Source organism: Suncus etruscus, chromosome 1 (genome assembly GCF_024139225.1).
Source record: "Suncus etruscus isolate mSunEtr1 chromosome 1, mSunEtr1.pri.cur, whole genome shotgun sequence".
Classification (NCBI taxonomy): domain Eukaryota; kingdom Metazoa; phylum Chordata; class Mammalia; order Eulipotyphla; family Soricidae; genus Suncus; species Suncus etruscus.
In genome coordinates, this window is record NC_064848.1 from 153,606,248 (window position 1) to 153,618,995 (window position 12,748).

General features: G+C 37.8%; 1 protein-coding gene and 1 non-coding gene across 2 annotated transcripts in view; one reads left to right on the forward strand and one right to left on the reverse strand.

The window, feature by feature from the left end:
- The window catches only part of LOC126027412 (polyunsaturated fatty acid lipoxygenase ALOX12-like), a 98,022-nt gene that overhangs the window by 13,621 nt on the left and 71,653 nt on the right, over positions 1-12,748 (forward strand). The window lies entirely within an intron of this gene.
- Positions 11,910-12,042, reverse strand: LOC126031293 (small nucleolar RNA SNORA51). Its single transcript, XR_007503273.1, has one exon. It is a non-coding gene; the product is annotated as a small nucleolar RNA SNORA51 (small nucleolar RNA).

The following is a 12,748-nucleotide window of genomic DNA, read 5'->3' on the forward strand; positions in this document are numbered from 1 at the left end:
AGTTCTCAGTGTAATTATTTCTCTAACTATACTCACCACTCTTTGTGGTGAGCTTCATATAGTGAGCCAGTCCTTCCAACCCTCATCTCTGGGAATTATTTCAATAATGTCTTTTATTTTTCTTAAAACTCATAGATGAATGAGACTATTGTGTGTGTGTGTGTCTGACTTATTTCACTCAACAAAATAGATTCTATGTACATTCATGTATAGGAAAATTTTATGACTTAATCTTACCAGGATTAATTTCTGAGTGCAGAACCAGGAGTAACCCCTGAGCACTGCCAAGTGTGGCCTCCAAACCAAAAACTAGTACAGCAGGTGCGGGGGGGCTTTCCTTGCACATGGCCATCCTGAATTTCATCGAATTCCATATGTCCCCCAAGCCCCAACAAGCACGATCCCTGAGCACAAAGACAGAAGTAAGTCCTGAGCACAATCAGATATTGCCCAAAAAAGAAAAAAAAGAATAAATGCCACATACAACAACATGGATAAACTTTGATGACATTATGTTACGTAAAATGATCAAGATACAAAGTGGATATATTGCATGACTCCATTTAAATAAAATATCTGGAATAAGCAAATATAAAGACAAAAACCTGACTAATGCTTCCCAGGTGATGAAAGAGGATAATGGGAGTTATTGCTTAAGTGTGACCAGGAAAAGTGTGATGAAGAGGTTTCTGACACAGAAAATGGAAATGGTTGTGCAACCTTGTAAAGGTACTCAATCCCATTTCAACATGGCAACTATTTAATCATTTCAAAAAATAATGACACTGGTAATAGGGTTGGTGCTGAAATATTTTATGTCTAAAACATCACTATAAATAACTGTAAATCATGATGTTTTAAGCAAAAAAAATTTAAATTATGGGACTGGAGCCAAACACCCAACAGGTAGTGTTTGCTTTGCATGCAGCTGACCCAGGTTTAATCCCTCGCATCCCATATGGTCCCCTAAATCATCCAGGAGTAATTTCTGAGTGTATAGAGAGAAATAACTCTTGAGTACTTCCTGGTGTGGCCTGAAAACAAAAAAAAAAGTAATTAAAGCACATATGGGAGTAAGAAGTTCAAATATAAAATGGGAGCAAGATGTTCAGATATAAAAAGTCATGCTTACTTTCTCCAACTGTCACAACAGATCTCAATACATCTGGTTTAATTTACATATAAACTGACCCTAAATCCAGACTTATAGTTTTCATAAAAGGACAAAACGGCATGGTCTAAACATATAGAAGACAGAGATGTGCCTTCACCAAGAAACAAACCCCACTGTGAGACAAGACGCATCTCAGAAAAATTTCTAAATGGAAGGAATTTTTCCTTGATGAGGGAGGATCTTGTATGTCAAACACTTGATTCTCTAATTCGATGAGCAATGCCTAAATCTCTAGAACAGGAAGCAAAAACAATAGAGGATAAATTGGATTAGAGTTATTGGCACCATTTTGGGAACTCTCAAACTGTGCTAATAGCAGAGCTGATGTGTGCCATATTGGAACCCAATATCATAATAACAGTCAAAAGGAAAATTATTTTTTAAAATTAAATTGCTGTGAGATACAAAGTTTAAAAGATGATATAATCTCACTAACTTGTGATATGTAAGAAAAATAAAGATATATAATAATAATATCCAGAGACAATAGAGATGAGGGTCAGAGGACCATGGTTGTAAGATTGCCACAAATATGGAGCAGCAGTCAGAGAAGGGCCATTATTACAATGATAATAGAAAACGATCACTCTGGACAAGAACTGGTGTTGAAAGGAGAAAAAGTGATATTCATGGTACCCCTTTAGTAAAAATATTGCAAACCATGGTCTCTAAAAGAAAAAAAATGTATAGGTGGCTGAAGGGCATTTCTTGAAGCACATACTCCAATTGCCACCCAGATCTATTTTCCCCTGTATCACAACCCCTACCAATATCACAACATGCACTCATAACCATAAATGACCATTACTTTTCAGGCTCAACTAACATGGAATTAAACTGGTATCAGGCACTTGAAAACTCTAACTCCAATCATACCCAGGGTCATTTGACCTCAGTACTACTTCCAGTACCAGATAGTGTGACTGTAATCTCCCTGGTTTTTGCTAATATTCAACCTCAGTGCCACAGCTGGTGACAGTATCAAAGCAACGTCCCCTAGTAATACTCATTAAAATAGATCAATGAAGAGAACTTTAACAAGGATAATAAGCATATGTCAATGTTCAAGCAAATAATTAAAATGAAGAATACAGTAATTAAACCAAAATGTAAGACTGCAGAAAAAATGAGAATACCTGAAATTGAATAAAAATATAAACTAATAAAAATATCCCATAAAATGGGAAGAAAAGGCACTAAAATAAATTAAGATACATAAGAATTTATGGTACAGCATAAAGAGCATTGGGCAAAATTTGCATCATAGATTCTAGAAGGAGAAGAGATAAATAGGGTAGAATTAGGGCCAGAGTGATAACACAGTGTAGGGTATTTGTCTTGCATGCAGCCAACCTAGATAGATCCAGGTTTGATTCCATCCATATGGTCCCCCAAGCCTGCAGAAGATTTCTGAGCACAGGCCAGGAGTAACTCCTGAGCATTGCCAGGTGTGGCCCCAAAACAAAACAAAACAAAAGATAGAAGGTAGACACCCCAAATCAGGTAGCTCAAATGTCAAAGGGTTTCAAAAAGATACTCAAATGTATGTACATATATATAATTAAAATTAAAAAAAAAAGGCCCATCTCACCCCACCTAATGCCAAACCCCTTTCCACAGTCTTCAAAGACTTAGCTGTCACACCCAGCCACAGGAATTCACCTCATATGCATAAAAGCTGACACACAACCAACCCAATTAGCAGTTAAAGAGTCCCAGAGATTGTGCTGACAACTCTAATCCTCAACCTCACCAACTCTAGGTTCTGATATCTATCTTTAAATTCTCCCATAATAATCCTTGTAGGTAATGGGGATTAATTAGATATTCTGAATACCATCTCAGGGTATGAAAGAATCACATAGAACTCAGATAATGGGTAATCTAAGTTCAACTGTCAACACTACAAATCTTGAAGGAATGGAGAAACAAAGGACTTAATTTCTGATTGGCAGATAGGCACAGAAGTCACAGAAAATCACCAAAATAAACCTCAAGTCTCATCAAGGAAGACCTCAAATTAACTCTCTAAGAAATGCAATGGAAATAAAGCTATTACTAGAAAGAGAATTCAATCAGTTCAATGAAATTTATTCAGGGTATCAAAGAGCCCATACAAATAGAACTGAGAAAGTTAAAGAATACAATAGTGAGCCACAGCAAAGACATCAGTATGTGGGAACTATCTTAGTAATAGTGAAGACAAAATACTAGCCATCAACAATAATAAAGTGTCAAAAGAAAAGAGAAGTAAATGAATAGCAGAAAATTTAAGATTCTTTTCTTTTTTGATCTTTGGGCCACACTCAGCATCGTTCAGAAGTTACTCCTGGCTCTGTGCTCAGAAATCACTCCAGACAGGCTCAGGGGACCATATGGGATGCAGGGATTAAACCCAGGTCTTCCCTGGATCAGCAACATGCAAAGCAAATGCTCTATTGCTGTGCTATTGCTCCGGCCCAAGATTCTTAATAGATAATTGTAAGAAGAATAATCTGTAAATTATAGGAATTTCAGAAAGAAAAGAAAAAAAAAAGGTAAGAATGACTGGTAGAAAAAATAATAAATAAGAACTTTCCCTGGTCTCTGAAGAGAGGTTTTGCAGGTTCCAGAGGCCCAAAGATTACCAAACAAAATGTATTCAAACAAAACAACACCATGACACATAGTAATGAAAATGGTAAAAATCAGAAGACAAAGACAAACTACTTAAAGCAGCGAGAGAAAATAAACCTCAACTACAAGAGGAGAAAAATATAATAATCACATGTGGTATCATAAAAGCAAGACAAGAATGAATGGAATATTTAAAGTACTAAAAGAAAAAAATAAAGACTCCCAACTAGCTTATAGAGCTTTCATTTCAACCTAAGGGAAAATAGAAACTTTTTCATGCAAAGAAGAACTGAAAACACTTTTGATAACTAAACCAGTGCTACAGGAATTACTGAGAGGCCATCTACAAAAAGCAAGCAGACACTTGCAAAAATTCCACACACACACACACAAAAAGATGTCAATGCATTCCTTTATCTCAATAATCTCTCTTAATTGGAGTAAACTCTCAATGGAGTAAACTCTCTTTTAAAAGTAGAGAGTAGCTGGATGAATATTTTTGTTGCCTTCAGGAATCACACCTAACCCACAAGATAAAATCAGATTCAAATTAAAAGAATAGAAAACAAACACTCAAGCCAATGGCTGGTCAAATAAAAGTCTGCAATAGCTATACTTATATCAAACAAAATAAATTAACATTAAAATGTAATTAGAGACAATGATGAACACTACTTTTACTGGTTAAGGAAACAATAGATCAAGAAGTACTAACTGTGGTGAGAAAATGTGAGTGTTGACTGTGCGTGTTTTTCCACTGTCCTGTCTCCTGAACCTCTTGGGAGTGGGCCAAAAAGGGCACAGAAAAATAGCTCTCCCAGAGGCTCATCCAAGGGCTGGAACGCCAAGGAACTATGTCCGACCATGAAAACCGGCTATCCGCAGTATACTGCAGAAAGGCAAGTCCACTGTTTGTGACATCAGGATGGAAATATCAATGCCCGCCCAGTCGTTCTCGACTGTGAGAAACTGTGAGTGTTGCCTGTGCGTGTTTTTCAACTGTCCTGTCTTATGGACCTCTTGGGAGTGGGCCGAAAAGGGCCCAGAAAAATAGCTCTCCCAGAAATTCCAGAAGAGCACGGCCACTCTGCTTTGCTTTGCTGCTGCACACTCTTTCTAACCAATGAACCCCACCACAACATGCAGAAAAAATTACACTACAAGCGTGACAATGGGGAAACCTCGCAGGCAAACACCATGCACAGAGAATGAAGAAGATAGCGCAGATGACCTAAAAAATTTCAACCATCTGATTAACCTCTCAGATAAGAAGTTTAGAATAGAAATATGAATGATGTTTGTAGAACTAAAAAAAAGCATAGATTGATCTGAACAGAACACAAAGACAGAAATCAGAAAACTCCAAACTGAAATAACAGATCTGAAAAACACAGTAGCTCAACTGAAAACCTCAGTGGATGGCCTCACCAGCAGGGTAACAGTAGCTGAGGACAAAATCGGCATGTTGGAACATGAGATGCAGAAAAACATAACACAGCAGAAAAAAAGTGGAAAAGAACCTTAAGACAAATGATCAAGCAATGGAAAAAGTACTCAAGGAATGTGAACAGATGAAAATAGAAGTCTTTGATAAACTCAATAGAAACAACATAAGAATCATTGGAGTCCCAGAGGCCCAGGTAGAAGATCTCCAGGAAGAATCAACTGTCAAAGACATCATCAAAGAGATACTCCCAGAGTTAAAGACTACATGCAATCAAATCCTGCATGCCCGAAGAGTACCGGCTAAAAGAGACCCAAAGAAAAACACCCCAAGACACATCCTCGTTACGATGACAAATCCCACAGATAGAGATAGAATACTGAAAGCAGCAATATCAAAAAGGGAAATTACATTCAAAGGAGCATCCCTAAGACTTACAGCAGACATGTCACAAGAAACTCTCAAGGCCAGAAGAGAGTGGTGGGATATTGTGACAAGACTGAATGAAATGGATGCCTCACCAAGTAGACTGCACCCAGCCCAACTCACGTTCAGGTTTGAAGGAAGGATACGTATCTTCATGGATAAACAATAGCTCAGAAACTTCACATATGATAAACCAGCCTTAAAGGAAAAACTGACAGGTCTACTCTAAGACAAGAAAGACCAACAAACACAGCAAACGTATCTACAAAGATGACATTAAATCCTATGACAATCATCTCCCTCAATGACAATGGACTAAATTCACCAATTAAAAGACACAGAGTGGCAAAATGGGTCAAAAAGATGAACCCAACCTTCTGCTGCCTACAAGAAACACACCTGAATAGTCAGAACAAACATAGACTCAAAATCAAAGGCTGAGGAAAATCATCCAAGCAAACTATACCCTTAAAAAAGCTGGGGTGGCCATATTAATATCTGATGACACCAACTTTATACTCAGAAAAGTGGTAAGGGACAAAGATGGACACTATGTACCAATCAAGGGATATATGCAACAGGAAGAAATCAGACTACTAAACATATGCACCCAATGAGAGACCAGCAAAAAATAGAATTACTGACAAATCTGAAAGAAGACATTGATAATACCACAATAATTGTGGGAGACCTCAACACGGCCCTGTCAACACTTGATAGATCAACCAGACTGAAACCCAACAAAAATATACTAGCCCTGAAAAGAGTAACAGAAGAAAGAGGACAAGTAGATATATATAGGACACTCCATCCCAAAAAAACCTGGATACACATTCTTCTCCAATGTACAAGGGTCATTCTCCAGGATAGACTACATGCTGACACATAAAACATACCTTCATAAAATCAAGAGGATAGAAATTTTGCAGGCTACCTTTGCTGACCAAAGGCTCTGAAATTAGATGTGAACTACAAAGGCACACAGAAAAAAATAAACTTTAACAATTGGAAATTAAACAGCCTGCTACTGAACAACCAGTGGGTCCAAGATGAAATCAAAGAGGAAATCAAAACTTTCCTGGAAACAAATGATAATGAGGACACAAACTGCCAGAATCTATGGGACACAGCAAAAGCGGTCCTGAGAGGAAAATTTATAGTTTGCAAGCACACATCAGGAAGGAAGAAGGGGCCTACCTGAATAGCTTAATGACGCAGCTCATAGAATTAGAAAGTGCTCAACCAAAGGACCCAAAAATAGGGAGACAGAAGGAAATAACAAAGCTGAGAACAAAAATCAACGAAGTGGAAACCCAAAAAACAATCCGAAAGATCAACGAAAGCAGAAATTGGTTCTTTGAAAAAATAAACAAGATTGATAGATCATTGGCAAAACTCACAAAGAAAGAGAGAGAGAAACCTGATAAATCATATTAGAAATGAAAAGAGGGTGGGGCTGGAGAGATAGCATGGAGGTAAGGCATTTGCCTTTCATGCAGGAGGTCATCGGTTCGAATCCCGGTGCCCCATATGGTCCCCCGTGCCTGCCAGGAGCAATTTCTGAGCCTGGAGCCAGGAATAACCCCTGAGCACTGCCGGGTGTGACCCAAAAACCACAAAAAAAAAAAAAAAAAAAAAAAAAAAAGAAAAGAAAAGAAAAGAAATGAAAAGGGAGATCACGACAGATATTGCAGAGATCCAAAGGGTCATCAGAGACTACTCTGAGGAACTTTATGCTACTAAAGATGAGAACCTAGAAGAAATGGATAAATTCTTGGACACTTATAACCTTCCACACTTAAGTAAGGAGGATGTAGCATACCTAAACACCCCCATCACTATTGAGGAAATTGAAACTGTAATCAAACATCTGCCCAAGAAGAAAAGCCCAGGCCCAGATGGATTTACTAATGATTTCTTTCAAACCTTTCAAGAGGAGCTACTACCAATCCTAGCCAGGCTCTTCCATAAAATTGAAAAAACGGGAATACTCCCGAACAGCTTTTATGAAGCCAACATTGCCTTGATATCAAAACCAGACAGAGATTCTGCCAAAAAAAAAATTACAGATCAATATCCCTGATGAATGCAGAGGCAAAGATCTTCAACAAAATCCTGGCAAATAGGATCCAATGCATCATCAAGAAGATCATACGGGGCCCAGAGAGATAGCACAGCGGCATTTGCCTTGCAAGCAGCCGATCCAGGACCTAAGGTGGTTGGTTTGAATCCCGGTGTCCCATATGGTCCCCCATGCCTGCCAGAATCTATTTCTGAGCAGACAGCCAGGAGTAACCCCTGAGCACCGCCGGGTGTGGCCCAAAAACCAAAAAAAAAAAAAAAGATCATACACTAGGACCAAGTAGGTTTCATTCCAAGAATGCAAGAATGGTTTAACATCCGTAAATCTATCAACATTATACACAACATCAATAATAAGAAAAATAAAAATCACATGATCATATCAATAGATGCAGAGAAAGCATTTGAAAAGGACCAACACCCATTCTTGATAAAAAAAAAAACTCTCAGCAAGATGGGAATGAAAGGAACCTTTCTCAATCTAGTTAAAGCCATCTACCACAAGCCAATGGCAAATATTATCCTCAATGGAGAAAAACTAAAAGCCTTTCCTCTAAATTCTGGTACAAGACAAGGCTGTCCACTCTCACCACTCCTCTTCAACATAGTACTGGAAGTGATTTCTATAGCGATCAGGCAAGAAAAAGATATCAAGGGAATCCAGATAGGAAAAGAAGAAGTCAAGCTCTCACTGTTTGCAGACGACATGATACTCTACTTAGAAAACCCTAAAGACTCTACCAAAAAGCTTCTAGAAACAATAGACTTTTATAGCAAGGTGGCAGGCTACAAAAGTAACACACAGAAATCAATGACCTTTTTATACACCAATAATGATAGAAAAGAGACGGACGTCAAGAAGGCAATTCCATTCACATTAGTGCCACACACTCAAATATCTTGGAGTCAACTTGACCAAAGACGTGAAGGACCTATACAAAGAAAATTATAAATCCCTGCTCCAAGAAATAAAAGAGGACACACCAAAATGGAAACACATACTCTGCTCATGGATTGGCCAGGATTAACATAATTAAAATGACAATACTCCCCAAAGCATTGTACAGATTTAATGTGATCCCTCTAAAGATACCCATGACATTCTTCAAAGAAGTGGATCAAATCAAACACTTATGAAGCTCATCTGGAACAAAAAACACCCTCGAATAGCTAAAGCACTCCTAGGAAAAAGGAAAATGGGAGGCATTACTTTCCCCAACTTTAAACTGTACTACAAAGGAATAGTTATCAAAACAGCATGGTATTGGAATAAAGATAGACCCTCAGATCAGTGGAATAGGCTTGAGTTCTCAGACAATGTTCCCCAGACATACAATCACCTAATTTTTGACAAAGGAGCAAGAAATTCTAAGTGGAACAGGGAAAACCTCTTCAACAAGTGGTGCTGGCAGAACTGGTTACCCACTTTAAAAAAAGCAAACATAGAACCCCAGTTAACATGATGTACGAAGGTAAAATCCAAATGAATTAAAGACCTTGATATCAGACCTGATACCATAGGTATATAGAACAACACATAGGTAAAACACTCCATGACATTGAGACTAAAGACATCTTCAAGGAGAAAACTGCACTCTCCAAACAAGTGGAAGCAGAGATCAACAGATGGGAATACATTAAGCTGAGAAGCTTCTGCACCTCAAAAGAAATAGTGCCCAAGATACAAGAACCACCCACCATGTGGGAGAAACAATTCACCCAATACCTATCAGATAAGGGGCTAATATCCAAAATATATAGGACACTGACAGAACTTTACATTGAAAAAAACATCTAATCCCATCAAAATATGGGGAGAAGAAATTAACAGACACTTTGATAAAAAAGAAATACAAATGGCCAAAAGACACATGAAAAAATGTTCATCACTAATCATCAGGGAAATGCAAATCAAAACAACGATGAGATACCATCTCACACAACAGAGATTGGCACACATCACAAAGAATGAGAACAAGCAGTGCTGGCGGGGATGTGGAGAGAAAGGAACTATTATCCACTGCTGGTGGGAATGCTGTCTAGTCCAACCTCTATGGAAAGCGATATGGAGATTCCTCCAAAACCTGGAAATTGAGCTCCCATTCGACCCAGCTATTCTACTTTGAGGAATATACCCTAGGAACACAAGAATACAATACAAAAACCCCTTCCTCGCACCTATATTTATTGTAGCACTATTCACAATAGCCAGGCTCTGGAAACAACCAAGATGGCTAAAGGAACTGTGGTACATATACACGATGGAATATTATGCAGCCATTAGGAGAGATGAAGTCATGAAATTTTCCTATACATGGATGTACATGGAGTTTATCATGCTGAGTGAAATACATCAGAGGGAGAGAGAGACACAGAATATTCTCACTCATCTATGGTTTTAAGAAAAATAAAAGTCGTTTTTGCAACAATTCCTTAGAGACAATGACGAGAGAAGAAAAAAGAAAGAAAGAAAAAGAAGGAAGGAAGGAAGAAAGAAGAAAGAAAAGAAGAAAGAAAGAAGAGAAGAAGAAAGAAAAAGTAAGAAAGAAAGAAAGAAAGAAAAAAGAAAGGGAAGGAAAAGAAAAAGAGAAAGAAAGAAGGAAGGAAGGAAGAAAAGAAAGAAGAAAGAAAAAAAGTATAAGAAAGAAAGAAAGAAGAAAAGAAAGGAAGGAAAGAAAAAGAAAGAAAGAAGGAAGGAAGGAAGGAAGAAAAGAAAGAAGAAAGGAAAAAGTAAGAAAGGAAAGAAAGAAAGAAAAAAGAAAGGAAGGAAAGAAAAAAGAGAAAGAAAGAAGAAGAGAAAAAGAAAGAAGAAAGGAAAAAGTAGAATGGAAAGAAAGAAAGAAAAAAGAAGGAAGGAAAGAAAAATGAGAAAGAAAGTGAAAGAAGGAAGGAAGGAAGAAAAGAAAGAAGAAAGAAAAAAGTAAGAAAGAAAAGAAAAAAGAAAGGAAAGAAAGAAAAGAGAAAGAAAGAAAGAAAAAGAAGAAAGCAAGGAAAAAAGAAAGAAAAGAAAGGAAGGAAGAAGAAAGAAAAGGAAGTAGAAAAGAAAGGAAGAAAGTAGAAAAGAAAAAATGAGGGAGGGAAGGATGAAAGGAAGGAAGGAGGGAAGGAAGAAAGAAAAAAACAGAAAAGAAAGAAGCAAGAGAAAGGAAAGAAGGGAAAGAAGAAAAAGAAGAAATAAAATGAAAGAACCAATATAGCAAAGTTGCCAGTTACAAAGTCATAATAAATTATTATGATCAATAAATCACATAAATTACTGTGATCAATAATACAAACAAATATGCAGATAAAAAAATCAGAAGATAAAGTGATCAAGGAGCCTGTTATTCAAAACTCTACTCAAAGCCTTCAAGTATCTAAGAATCAGACATAAGAGATCTATACCTATATAAAACACTATATAGATTCAATGTAATCCCCAGCCAAATTCAAACAACATTCTTCAAGAACCTAGAAAAGCCAATAAAAAAGTTTGTAAGGAATCAGAGGAGACAAAAATATCAAAAGCCATATAGAAAGATAATAAATTGAGCATCTCATTACCTAATTTGTAACTATACTATAAAGCAATTGGTTTTGGGGCCACACCCAGTGGCGCTCAGGGGTTACTCCTGGCTCTAGGCTTAGAAATTGCTGCTGGCAGGCACAGGGGACCATAGAGATGCCGGGATTTGAACCACTGTTGGTCCTGTGTCAATAACTGAGGAATCTGTAAATAAAAAAAATAAATACATGATTACATTTACAAATATGATTGTTTGATATACTGTGTACCATTAACATACCACATTAACCCATAGTATTCAATGGCACCTTTAATAAAGTGAATAGGGGCCGGCAAGGTGACGCTAGCCAAGAAAGGACCACAGTTCCATCCCCCGCATCCCATATGGTCCCCCCAAGCCAGGGGCAATTCCTGAGCACTTAGCCAGGAGTAACCTCTGAGCATCAAACGGGTGTGGCCCCCCCAAAAAAGTGAATAAGTCATTTAAGACAGTAAAATATTGTAAATAAATGGTTAAAAATTCTGAATCCTGGGCAGAGTGGTGGCACAAGTGGTAGGACGCTTGCCTTATGTGCGTTAACCTAGGACAGACCACGGTGGTTTGATCCCCTGGTATCCTATATGGTCCCCCACTCACCAGGAGCAATTTCTTTTTTTTTTTTTTTTGTCACCCAATTCACAATACAGTCCAGGCAAAGGACCTGTGTTGAGGTGTATATGGGGTGCATTTACTATACCTCCTCTTTCTATACAGTCAGTTTAAAGAACACAGCCTGTGGTAAGAATTAGGAGGCCTTTTTTTCTTTTCTTTTCTTTTGATTTTTAATGTATCTATCTATCTATCTATCTATCTATCTATCTATCTGTCTGTCTGTCTGTCTGTCTGTCTGTCTGTCTATCTATCTATCTATCTATCTATCTATCTATCTATCTATCTATCTATCATCCTTCACCAGTGCAATATTTTCATGACCAATATCCCAAGTGTCCTTCCTCCCCATCCCACACTGGCCTGTACTCTAAACAGGAACAATTTCTGAGCGCATAGCCAGGAGTAGCCCCGGAGTGTCACCAGGTGTGGCCCAAAAACCAAAACCAAAACAAACAAACAAAAACAAACAAATACATAGCACCCTGAATCCTTATACTCCAAAATGCCTGATTATAAGGATTTGGGATTTGTAAATATTTATTTAGATGACTTTTACTGCCTTAAATGGGGTTTTTCACTTAATTAAATATGCCATTGAATATTGTGAGTTAAATAGTTTCAGTGGCCTACAGTTTCAGTTCAATTGCCTTCCTCTTCAGCTGAGCCACAACTTGTGGACTGAGCTGAAGCAAACCCGCCCCCCTCCAGCAACTGCAGAATATGACAGGAGGACTACATGCATTTGATTCAGCTGCCTGCACACTGAATCAAAGTAACCTGTATAAGTAACCCCTAAGATAAGTCCAAGAGTTCGGGTTTTTCTGGCACAACATTTGTGCCAGAAAATCT